Source organism: Petromyzon marinus, unplaced genomic scaffold, assembly GCF_048934315.1.
Source record: "Petromyzon marinus isolate PM22_M1 ecotype Great Lakes invasive population unplaced genomic scaffold, UKy_Petmar_22M1.pri1.0 PM_Scaffold_5, whole genome shotgun sequence".
In the NCBI taxonomy this organism is placed as follows: domain Eukaryota; kingdom Metazoa; phylum Chordata; class Hyperoartia; order Petromyzontiformes; family Petromyzontidae; genus Petromyzon; species Petromyzon marinus.
Window position 1 is genome coordinate 2,393,930 of NW_027423501.1, and position 11,201 is coordinate 2,405,130.

The following is an 11,201-nucleotide window of genomic DNA, read 5'->3' on the forward strand; positions in this document are numbered from 1 at the left end:
CTGAACCATGTGGGAGTCTCATTGATTAAAACTGAACCCTGTGGGAGTCTCACTGATTAACACTGAACCCTATGGGAGTCTCACTGATTAACACTGAAACCTGTGGGAATTTCACTGATTAACACTGAACCCTTTGGGAGTCTCACTGATTAACACTGAACCCTATGGGAGTCTCACTGATTAACAAAGAACCCTGTGGGAGTCGCACTGATTAACACTGAACCCTGTGGGAGTCTCACTGATTAACAATGAACCCTGTGGGAGTCTCACTGATTAACAATGAACCCTATGGGAGTCTCACTGATTAACAAAGAACCCTGTGGGAGTCGCACTGATTAACACTGAACCCTGTGGGAGTCTCACTGATTAACAATGAACCCTGTGGGAGTCTCACTGATTAACACTGAACCCTATGGGAGTCTCACTGATTAACAAAGAACCCTGTGGGAGTCTCACTGATTAACACTGAACCCTATGGGAGTCTCACTGATTAACACTGAACCCTATGGGAGTCTCACTGATAAACACTGAACCCTGTGGGAGTCTCACTGATTAACACTGAACCCTATGGGTGTCTCACTGATTAACACTGAACCCTGTGGGAGTCTCACTGATTAACACTGAAACCTGTGGGAATTTCACTGATTAACACTGAACCCTGTGGGAGTCTCACTGATTAACACTGAACCCTATGGGAGTCTCACTGATTAACAAAGAACCCTGTGGGAGTCGCACTGATTAACACTGACCCTGTGGGAGTCTCACTGATTAACAATGAACCCTATGGGAGTCTCACTGATTAACACCGAACCCTATGGGAGTCTCACTGATTAACACTGAACCCTATGGGAGTCTCATTGATTAACACCGAACCCTATGGGAGTCTCACTGATTAACACTGGGCCTTGTGGGAGTCTCACTGATTAACACTGAACCCTGTGGGAGTCTCACTGATTAACACTGGACCCTGTGGGAGTCTCACTGATTAACATTGAACCCTGTGGGAGTCTCACTGATTAACACTGAACCCTATGGGAGTCTCACTGATTAACACTGAGCCCTATGGGAGTCTCACTGATAAACACTGAACTCTGTGGGAGTCTCACTGATTAACACTGAACCCAATGGGAGTCTCACTGATTAACACTGAACCCTATGGGAGTCTCACTGATTAACACTGAACCCTATGGGAGTCTCACCGATTAATACTGAACCCTGTGGGAGTCTCATTGATTAAAACTGAACCCTGTGGGAGTCTCACTGATTAACACTGAACCCTGTGGGAGTCTCACTGATTAACACTGAACCCTATATGAGTCTCACTGATTAACACCGAACCCTATGGGAGTCTCACTGATTAACACTGAACCCTATGGGAGTCTCACTGATTAACACCGAACCCTATGGGTGTCTCATGATTAACACTGAACCCTATGGGAGTCTTACCGATTAATACTGAACCATGTGGGAGTCTCATTGATTAAAACTGAACCCTGTGGGAGTCTCACTGATTAACACTGAACCCTATGGGAGTCTCACCGATTAATACTGAACCATGTGGGAGTCTCATTGATTAAAACTGAACCCTGTGGGAGTCTCACTGATTAACACTGAACCCTATGGGAGTCTCACTGATTAACACTGAACCCTATGGGAGTCTCACTGATAAACACTGAACCCTGTGGGAGTCTCACTGATTAACACTGAACCCTATGGGTGTCTCACTGATTAACACTGAACCCTGTGGGAGTCTCACTGATTAACACTGAAACCTGTGGGAATTTCACTGATTAACACTGAACCCTGTGGTAGTCTCAATGATTAACACTGAACCCTAAGGGAGTCTCACTGATTAACACTGAACCCTATGGGAGTCTCACCGATTAATACTGACCCAATGGGAGTCTCACTGATTAACACTGAACCCTGTGGGAGTCTCACTGATTAACACTGAACCCTATGGGAATCTCGCTGATTAACACTGAACCCTGTGGGAGTCTCACTGATTAACACTGAACCCTATGGGAGTCTCACTGATTAACACTGAACCCTGTGAGAGTCTCACTGATTAACACTGGACCCTATGGGAGTCTCACTGATTAACACTGAACCCTGTGGGAGTCTCACTGATTAACACTGAACCCTATGGGAGTCTCACTGATTAACACTGAACCCTGTGGGAGTCTCACTGATTAACACTGAACCCTATGGGAGTCTCACTGATTAACACTGAACCCTATGGGAGTCTCACTGATTAACACTGAACCCTTTGGGAGTCTCACTGATTAACACTGAACCCTGTGGGAGTCTCACTGATTAACACTGAACCCTATGGGAGTCTCACCGATTAATACTGAACGCTGTGGGAGTCTCACTGATTAACACCGAACCCTATGGGAGTCTCACTGATTAACACTGAACCCTATGGGAGTCTCACTGATTAACACTGAACCCTATGGGAGTATCACTGATTAACACGAACCCTATGGGAGTCTCACTGATTAACACTGAACCGTATGGGAGTCTCACTGATTAACACTGAACCCTTTGGGAGTCTCACTGATTAACACTGAACCCTGTGGGAGTCTCACTGATTAACACTGAACCCTATGGGAGTCTCACCGATTAATACTGAACCATGTGGGAGTCTCATTGATTAAAACTGAACCCTGTGGGAGTCTCACTGATTAACACTGAACCCTATGGGAGTCTCACCGATTAATACTGAACCATGTGGGAGTCTCATTGATTAAAACTGAACCCTGTGGGAGTCTCACTGATTAACACTGAACCCTATGGGAGTCTCACTGATTAACACTGAACCCTATGGGAGTCTCACTGATAAACACTGAACCCTGTGGGAGTCTCACTGATTAACACTGAACCCTATGGGTGTCTCACTGATTAACACTGAACCCTGTGGGAGTCTCACTGTTTAACACTGAAACCTGTGGGAATTTCACTGATTAACACTGAACCCTGTGGTAGTCTCACTGATTAACACTGAACCCTAAGGGAGTCTCACTGATTAACACTGAACCCTATGGGAGTCTCACCGATTAATACTGACCCAATGGGAGTCTCACTGATTAACACTGGACCCTGTGGGAGTCTCACTGATTAACACTGAACCCTATGGGAATCTCGCTGATTAACACTGAACCCTGTGGGAGTCTCATTGATTAACACTGAACCCTATGGGAGTCTCACTGATTAACACTGAACCCTATGGGAGTCTCAATGATTTAAACTGTACCCAATGGGAGTTTCACTGATTAACACTGAACCCTATGGGAGTCTCACTGATTAACATTGAACCCTGTGGGAGTCTCACTGATTAACACTGAACCCTGTGGGAGTCTCACTGATTAACACTGAACCCTATGGGAGTCTCACTGATTAACATTGAACCCTGTGGGAGTCTCACTGATTAACACTGAACCCTGTGGGAGTCTCACTGATTAACACTGAACCCTACGGGAGTCTCACTGATTAACCCTGAACCCTGTGGGAGTCTCACTGATTAACACTGAACCCTGTGGGAGTCTCACTGATTAACACTGAACCCTATGGGAGTCTCACTGATTAACACTGAACCCTGTGGGAGTCTCACTGATTAACACTCAACCCTGTGGGAGTCTCAATGATTTAAACTGTACCCAATGGGAGTTTCACTGATTAACACTGAACCCTACGGGAGTCTCACTGATTAACACTGAACCCTGTGGGAGTCTCACTGATTAACACTGAACCCTATGGGAATCTCGCTGATTAACACTGAACCCTGTGGGAGTCTCATTGATTAACACTGAACCCTATGGGAGTCTCACTGATTAACACTGAACCCTATGGGAGTCTCAATGATTTAAACTGTACCCAATGGGAGTTTCACTGATTAACACTGAACCCTATGGGAGTCTCACTGATTAACATTGAACCCTGTGGGAGTCTCACTGATTAACACTGAACCCTGTGGGAGTCTCACTGATTAACACTGAACCCTATGGGAGTCTCACTGATTAACATTGAACCCTGTGGGAGTCTCACTGATTAACACTGAACCCTGTGGGAGTCTCACTGATTAACACTGAACCCTACGGGAGTCTCACTGATTAACCCTGAACCCTGTGGGAGTCTCACTGATTAACACTGAACCCTGTGGGAGTCTCACCGATTAATACTGACCCAATGGGAGTCTCACTGATTAACACTGGACCCTGTGGGAGTCTCACTGATTAACACTGAACCCTATGGGAATCTCGCTGATTAACACTGAACCCTGTGGGAGTCTCATTGATTAACACTGAACCCTATGGGAGTCTCACTGATTAACACTGAACCCTATGGGAGTCTCAATGATTTAAACTGTACCCAATGGGAGTTTCACTGATTAACACTGAACCCTATGGGAGTCTCACTGATTAACATTGAACCCTGTGGGAGTCTCACTGATTAACACTGAACCCTGTGGGAGTCTCACTGATTAACACTGAACCCTATGGGAGTCTCACTGATTAACATTGAACCCTGTGGGAGTCTCACTGATTAACACTGAACCCTGTGGGAGTCTCACTGATTAACACTGAACCCTACGGGAGTCTCACTGATTAACCCTGAACCCTGTGGGAGTCTCACTGATTAACACTGAACCCTGTGGGAGTCTCACTGATTAACACTGAACCCTATGGGAGTCTCACTGATTAACACTGAACCCTGTGGGAGTCTCACTGATTAACACTCAACCCTGTGGGAATCTCACTGATTAACACTGTACCCTATGGGAGTCTCACTGATTAACACTGAACCCTATGGGAGGCTCACTGATTAACACTGCACCCTGTGGGAGTCTCACTGATTAACACTGTACCCTGTGGGAGTCTCACTGATTAACACTGAACCCTATGGGAGTCTCACTGATTTACACTGAACCCTATGGGAGTCTCACTGATTAACACAGTACCCTATGGGAGTCTCACTGATTAACACTGAACCCTGTGGGAGTCTCACTGATTAACACTGAACCCTATGGAAGTCTCAATGATTAACACTGAACCCTGTGGGAGTCTCACTGATTAACACTGTACCCTATGGGAGTCTCACTGATTAACACTGAACCCTATGGGAGTCTCACTGATTAAAACTGAACCCTGTGGGAGTCTCACTGATTAACACTGTACCCTATGGGTGTCTCACTGATTAACACTGAACCCTATGGGATTCTCACTGATTAACACTGAACCCTATGGGAGTCTCACTGATTAACACTGAACCCTGTGGGAGTATCACTGATTAACACTGAACCCTATGGGAGTCTCACTGATTAACACTGAACCCTGTGGGAGTCTCACTGATTAACACTAAACCCTATGGGAGTCTCACTGATTAATACTGAACCCTGTGGGAGTCTCACTGATGAACCCTGAACCCTGTGGGAGTCTCACTGATTAACACTGAACCCTATGGGAGTCTCACTGATTAACAATGAACCCTGTGGGATTCGCACTGATTAAGACTGAACCCTGTGGGAGTCTCACTGATTAACAATGAACCCTATGGGAGTCTCACTGATTAACAATGAACCCTGTGGGAGTCTCACTGATTAACAATGAACCCTGTGGGAGTCTCACTGATTAACACTGAACCCTGTGGGAGTCTCACTGATTAACACTGAACCCTATGGGAGTCTCACTGATTAACAAAGAACCCTGTGGGAGTCGCACTGATTAACACTGAACCCTGTGGGAGTCTCACTGATTAACAATGAACCCTATGGGAGTCTCACTGATTAACACCGAACCCTATGGGAGTCTCACTGATTAACACTGAACCCTATGGGAGTCTCATTGATTAACACCGAACCCTATGGGAGTCTCACTGATTAACACTGGGCCTTGTGCGAGTCTCACTGATTAACACTGAACCCTGTGGGAGTCTCACTGATTAACACTGGACCCTTTGGGAGTCTCACTGATTAACACTGAACCCTGTGGGAGTCTCACTGATTAACACTGAACCCTATGGGAGTCTCACTGATTAACACTGAACCCTATGGGAGTCTCACTGATAAACACTGAACCCTGCGGGAGTCTCACTGATTAACACTGAACCCTATGGGAGTCTCACTGATTAACACCGAACCCTATGGGAGTCTCACTGATTAACACTGAACCCTATGGGAGTCTCACCGATTAATACTGAACCCTGTGGGAGTCTCATTGATTAAAACTGAACCCTGTGGGAGTCTCACTGATTAACACTGAACCCTGTGGGAGTCTCACTGATTAACACTGAACCCTATATGAGTCTCACTGATTAACACCGAACCCTATGGGAGTCTCACTGATTAACACTGAACCCTATGGGAGTCTCACTGATTAACACCGAACCCTATGGGAGTCTCACTGATTAACAATGAACCCTATGGGAGTCTCACCGATTAATACTGAACCATGTGGGAGTCTCATTGATTAAAACTGAACCCTGTGGGAGTCTCACTGATTAACACTGAACCCTATGGGAGTCTCACTGATTAACATTGAACCCTGTGGGAGTCTCACTGATTAACACTGAACCCTGTGGGAGTCTCACTGATTAACACTGAACCCTACGGGAGTCTCACTGATTAACCCTGAACCCTGTGGGAGTCTCACTGATTAACACTGAACCCTGTGGGAGTCTCACCGATTAATACTGACCCAATGGGAGTCTCACTGATTAACACTGGACCCTGTGGGAGTCTCACTGATTAACACTGAACCCTATGGGAATCTCGCTGATTAACACTGAACCCTGTGGGAGTCTCATTGATTAACACTGAACCCTATGGGAGTCTCACTGATTAACACTGAACCCTATGGGAGTCTCAATGATTTAAACTGTACCCAATGGGAGTTTCACTGATTAACACTGAACCCTATGGGAGTCTCACTGATTAACATTGAACCCTGTGGGAGTCTCACTGATTAACACTGAACCCTGTGGGAGTCTCACTGATTAACACTGAACCCTATGGGAGTCTCACTGATTAACATTGAACCCTGTGGGAGTCTCACTGATTAACACTGAACCCTGTGGGAGTCTCACTGATTAACACTGAACCCTACGGGAGTCTCACTGATTAACCCTGAACCCTGTGGGAGTCTCACTGATTAACACTGAACCCTGTGGGAGTCTCACTGATTAACACTGAACCCTATGGGAGTCTCACTGATTAACACTGAACCCTGTGGGAGTCTCACTGATTAACACTCAACCCTGTGGGAATCTCACTGATTAACACTGTACCCTATGGGAGTCTCACTGATTAACACTGAACCCTATGGGAGGCTCACTGATTAACACTGCACCCTGTGGGAGTCTCACTGATTAACACTGTACCCTGTGGGAGTCTCACTGATTAACACTGAACCCTATGGGAGTCTCACTGATTTACACTGAACCCTATGGGAGTCTCACTGATTAACACAGTACCCTATGGGAGTCTCACTGATTAACACTGAACCCTGTGGGAGTCTCACTGATTAACACTGAACCCTATGGAAGTCTCAATGATTAACACTGAACCCTGTGGGAGTCTCACTGATTAACACTGTACCCTATGGGAGTCTCACTGATTAACACTGAACCCTATGGGAGTCTCACTGATTAAAACTGAACCCTGTGGGAGTCTCACTGATTAACACTGTACCCTATGGGTGTCTCACTGATTAACACTGAAACCTGTGGGAATTTCACTGATTAACACTGAACCCTTTGGGAGTCTCACTGATTAACACTGAACCCTATGGGAGTCTCACTGATTAACAAAGAACCCTGTGGGAGTCGCACTGATTAACACTGAACCCTGTGGGAGTCTCACTGATTAACAATGAACCCTGTGGGAGTCTCACTGATTAACAATGAACCCTATGGGAGTCTCACTGATTAACAAAGAACCCTGTGGGAGTCGCACTGATTAACACTGAACCCTGTGGGAGTCTCACTGATTAACAATGAACCCTGTGGGAGTCTCACTGATTAACACTGAACCCTATGGGAGTCTCACTGATTAACAAAGAACCCTGTGGGAGTCTCACTGATTAACACTGAACCCTATGGGAGTCTCACTGATTAACACTGAACCCTATGGGAGTCTCACTGATAAACACTGAACCCTGTGGGAGTCTCACTGATTAACACTGAACCCTATGGGTGTCTCACTGATTAACACTGAACCCTGTGGGAGTCTCACTGATTAACACTGAAACCTGTGGGAATTTCACTGATTAACACTGAACCCTGTGGGAGTCTCACTGATTAACACTGAACCCTATGGGAGTCTCACTGATTAACAAAGAACCCTGTGGGAGTCGCACTGATTAACACTGACCCTGTGGGAGTCTCACTGATTAACAATGAACCCTATGGGAGTCTCACTGATTAACACCGAACCCTATGGGAGTCTCACTGATTAACACTGAACCCTATGGGAGTCTCATTGATTAACACCGAACCCTATGGGAGTCTCACTGATTAACACTGGGCCTTGTGGGAGTCTCACTGATTAACACTGAACCCTGTGGGAGTCTCACTGATTAACACTGGACCCTGTGGGAGTCTCACTGATTAACATTGAACCCTGTGGGAGTCTCACTGATTAACACTGAACCCTATTGGAGTCTCACTGATTAACACTGAGCCCTATGGGAGTCTCACTGATAAACACTGAACCCTGTGGGAGTCTCACTGATTAACACTGAACCCAATGGGAGTCTCACTGATTAACACTGAACCCTATGGGAGTCTCACTGATTAACACTGAACCCTATGGGAGTCTCACCGATTAATACTGAACCCTGTGGGAGTCTCATTGATTAAAACTGAACCCTGTGGGAGTCTCACTGATTAACACTGAACCCTGTGGGAGTCTCACTGATTAACACTGAACCCTATATGAGTCTCACTGATTAACACCGAACCCTATGGGAGTCTCACTGATTAACACTGAACCCTATGGGAGTCTCACTGATTAACACCGAACCCTATGGGTGTCTCATGATTAACACTGAACCCTATGGGAGTCTTACCGATTAATACTGAACCATGTGGGAGTCTCATTGATTAAAACTGAACCCTGTGGGAGTCTCACTGATTAACACTGAACCCTATGGGAGTCTCACCGATTAATACTGAACCATGTGGGAGTCTCATTGATTAAAACTGAACCCTGTGGGAGTCTCACTGATTAACACTGAACCCTATGGGAGTCTCACTGATTAACACTGAACCCTATGGGAGTCTCACTGATAAACACTGAACCCTGTGGGAGTCTCACTGATTAACACTGAACCCTATGGGTGTCTCACTGATTAACACTGAACCCTGTGGGAGTCTCACTGATTAACACTGAAACCTGTGGGAATTTCACTGATTAACACTGAACCCTGTGGTAGTCTCAATGATTAACACTGAACCCTAAGGGAGTCTCACTGATTAACACTGAACCCTATGGGAGTCTCACCGATTAATACTGACCCAATGGGAGTCTCACTGATTAACACTGAACCCTGTGGGAGTCTCACTGATTAACACTGAACCCTATGGGAATCTCGCTGATTAACACTGAACCCTGTGGGAGTCTCACTGATTAACACTGAACCCTATGGGAGTCTCACTGATTAACACTGAACCCTGTGAGAGTCTCACTGATTAACACTGGACCCTATGGGAGTCTCACTGATTAACACTGAACCCTGTGGGAGTCTCACTGATTAACACTGAACCCTATGGGAGTCTCACTGATTAACACTGAACCCTGTGGGAGTCTCACTGATTAACACTGAACCCTATGGGAGTCTCACTGATTAACACTGAACCCTATGGGAGTCTCACTGATTAACACTGAACCCTTTGGGAGTCTCACTGATTAACACTGAACCCTGTGGGAGTCTCACTGATTAACACTGAACCCTATGGGAGTCTCACCGATTAATACTGAACGCTGTGGGAGTCTCACTGATTAACACCGAACCCTATGGGAGTCTCACTGATTAACACTGAACCCTATGGGAGTCTCACTGATTAACACTGAACCCTATGGGAGTATCACTGATTAACACGAACCCTATGGGAGTCTCACTGATTAACACTGAACCGTATGGGAGTCTCACTGATTAACACTGAACCCTTTGGGAGTCTCACTGATTAACACTGAACCCTGTGGGAGTCTCACTGATTAACACTGAACCCTATGGGAGTCTCACCGATTAATACTGAACCATGTGGGAGTCTCATTGATTAAAACTGAACCCTGTGGGAGTCTCACTGATTAACACTGAACCCTATGGGAGTCTCACCGATTAATACTGAACCATGTGGGAGTCTCATTGATTAAAACTGAACCCTGTGGGAGTCTCACTGATTAACACTGAACCCTATGGGAGTCTCACTGATTAACACTGAACCCTATGGGAGTCTCACTGATAAACACTGAACCCTGTGGGAGTCTCACTGATTAACACTGAACCCTATGGGTGTCTCACTGATTAACACTGAACCCTGTGGGAGTCTCACTGTTTAACACTGAAACCTGTGGGAATTTCACTGATTAACACTGAACCCTGTGGTAGTCTCACTGATTAACACTGAACCCTAAGGGAGTCTCACTGATTAACACTGAACCCTATGGGAGTCTCACCGATTAATACTGACCCAATGGGAGTCTCACTGATTAACAATGAACCCTATGGGAGTCTCACTGATTAACAAAGAACCCTGTGGGAGTCGCACTGATTAACACTGAACCCTGTGGGAGTCTCACTGATTAACAATGAACCCTGTGGGAGTCTCACTGATTAACACTGAACCCTATGGGAGTCTCACTGATTAACAAAGAACCCTGTGGGAGTCTCACTGATTAACACTGAACCCTATGGGAGTCTCACTGATTAACACTGAACCCTATGGGAGTCTCACTGATAAACACTGAACCCTGTGGGAGTCTCACTGATTAACACTGAACCCTATGGGTGTCTCACTGATTAACACTGAACCCTGTGGGAGTCTCACTGATTAACACTGAAACCTGTGGGAATTTCACTGATTAACACTGAACCCTGTGGGAGTCTCACTGATTAACACTGAACCCTATGGGAGTCTCACTGATTAACAAAGAACCCTGTGGGAGTCGCACTGATTAACACTGACCCTGTGGGAGTCTCACT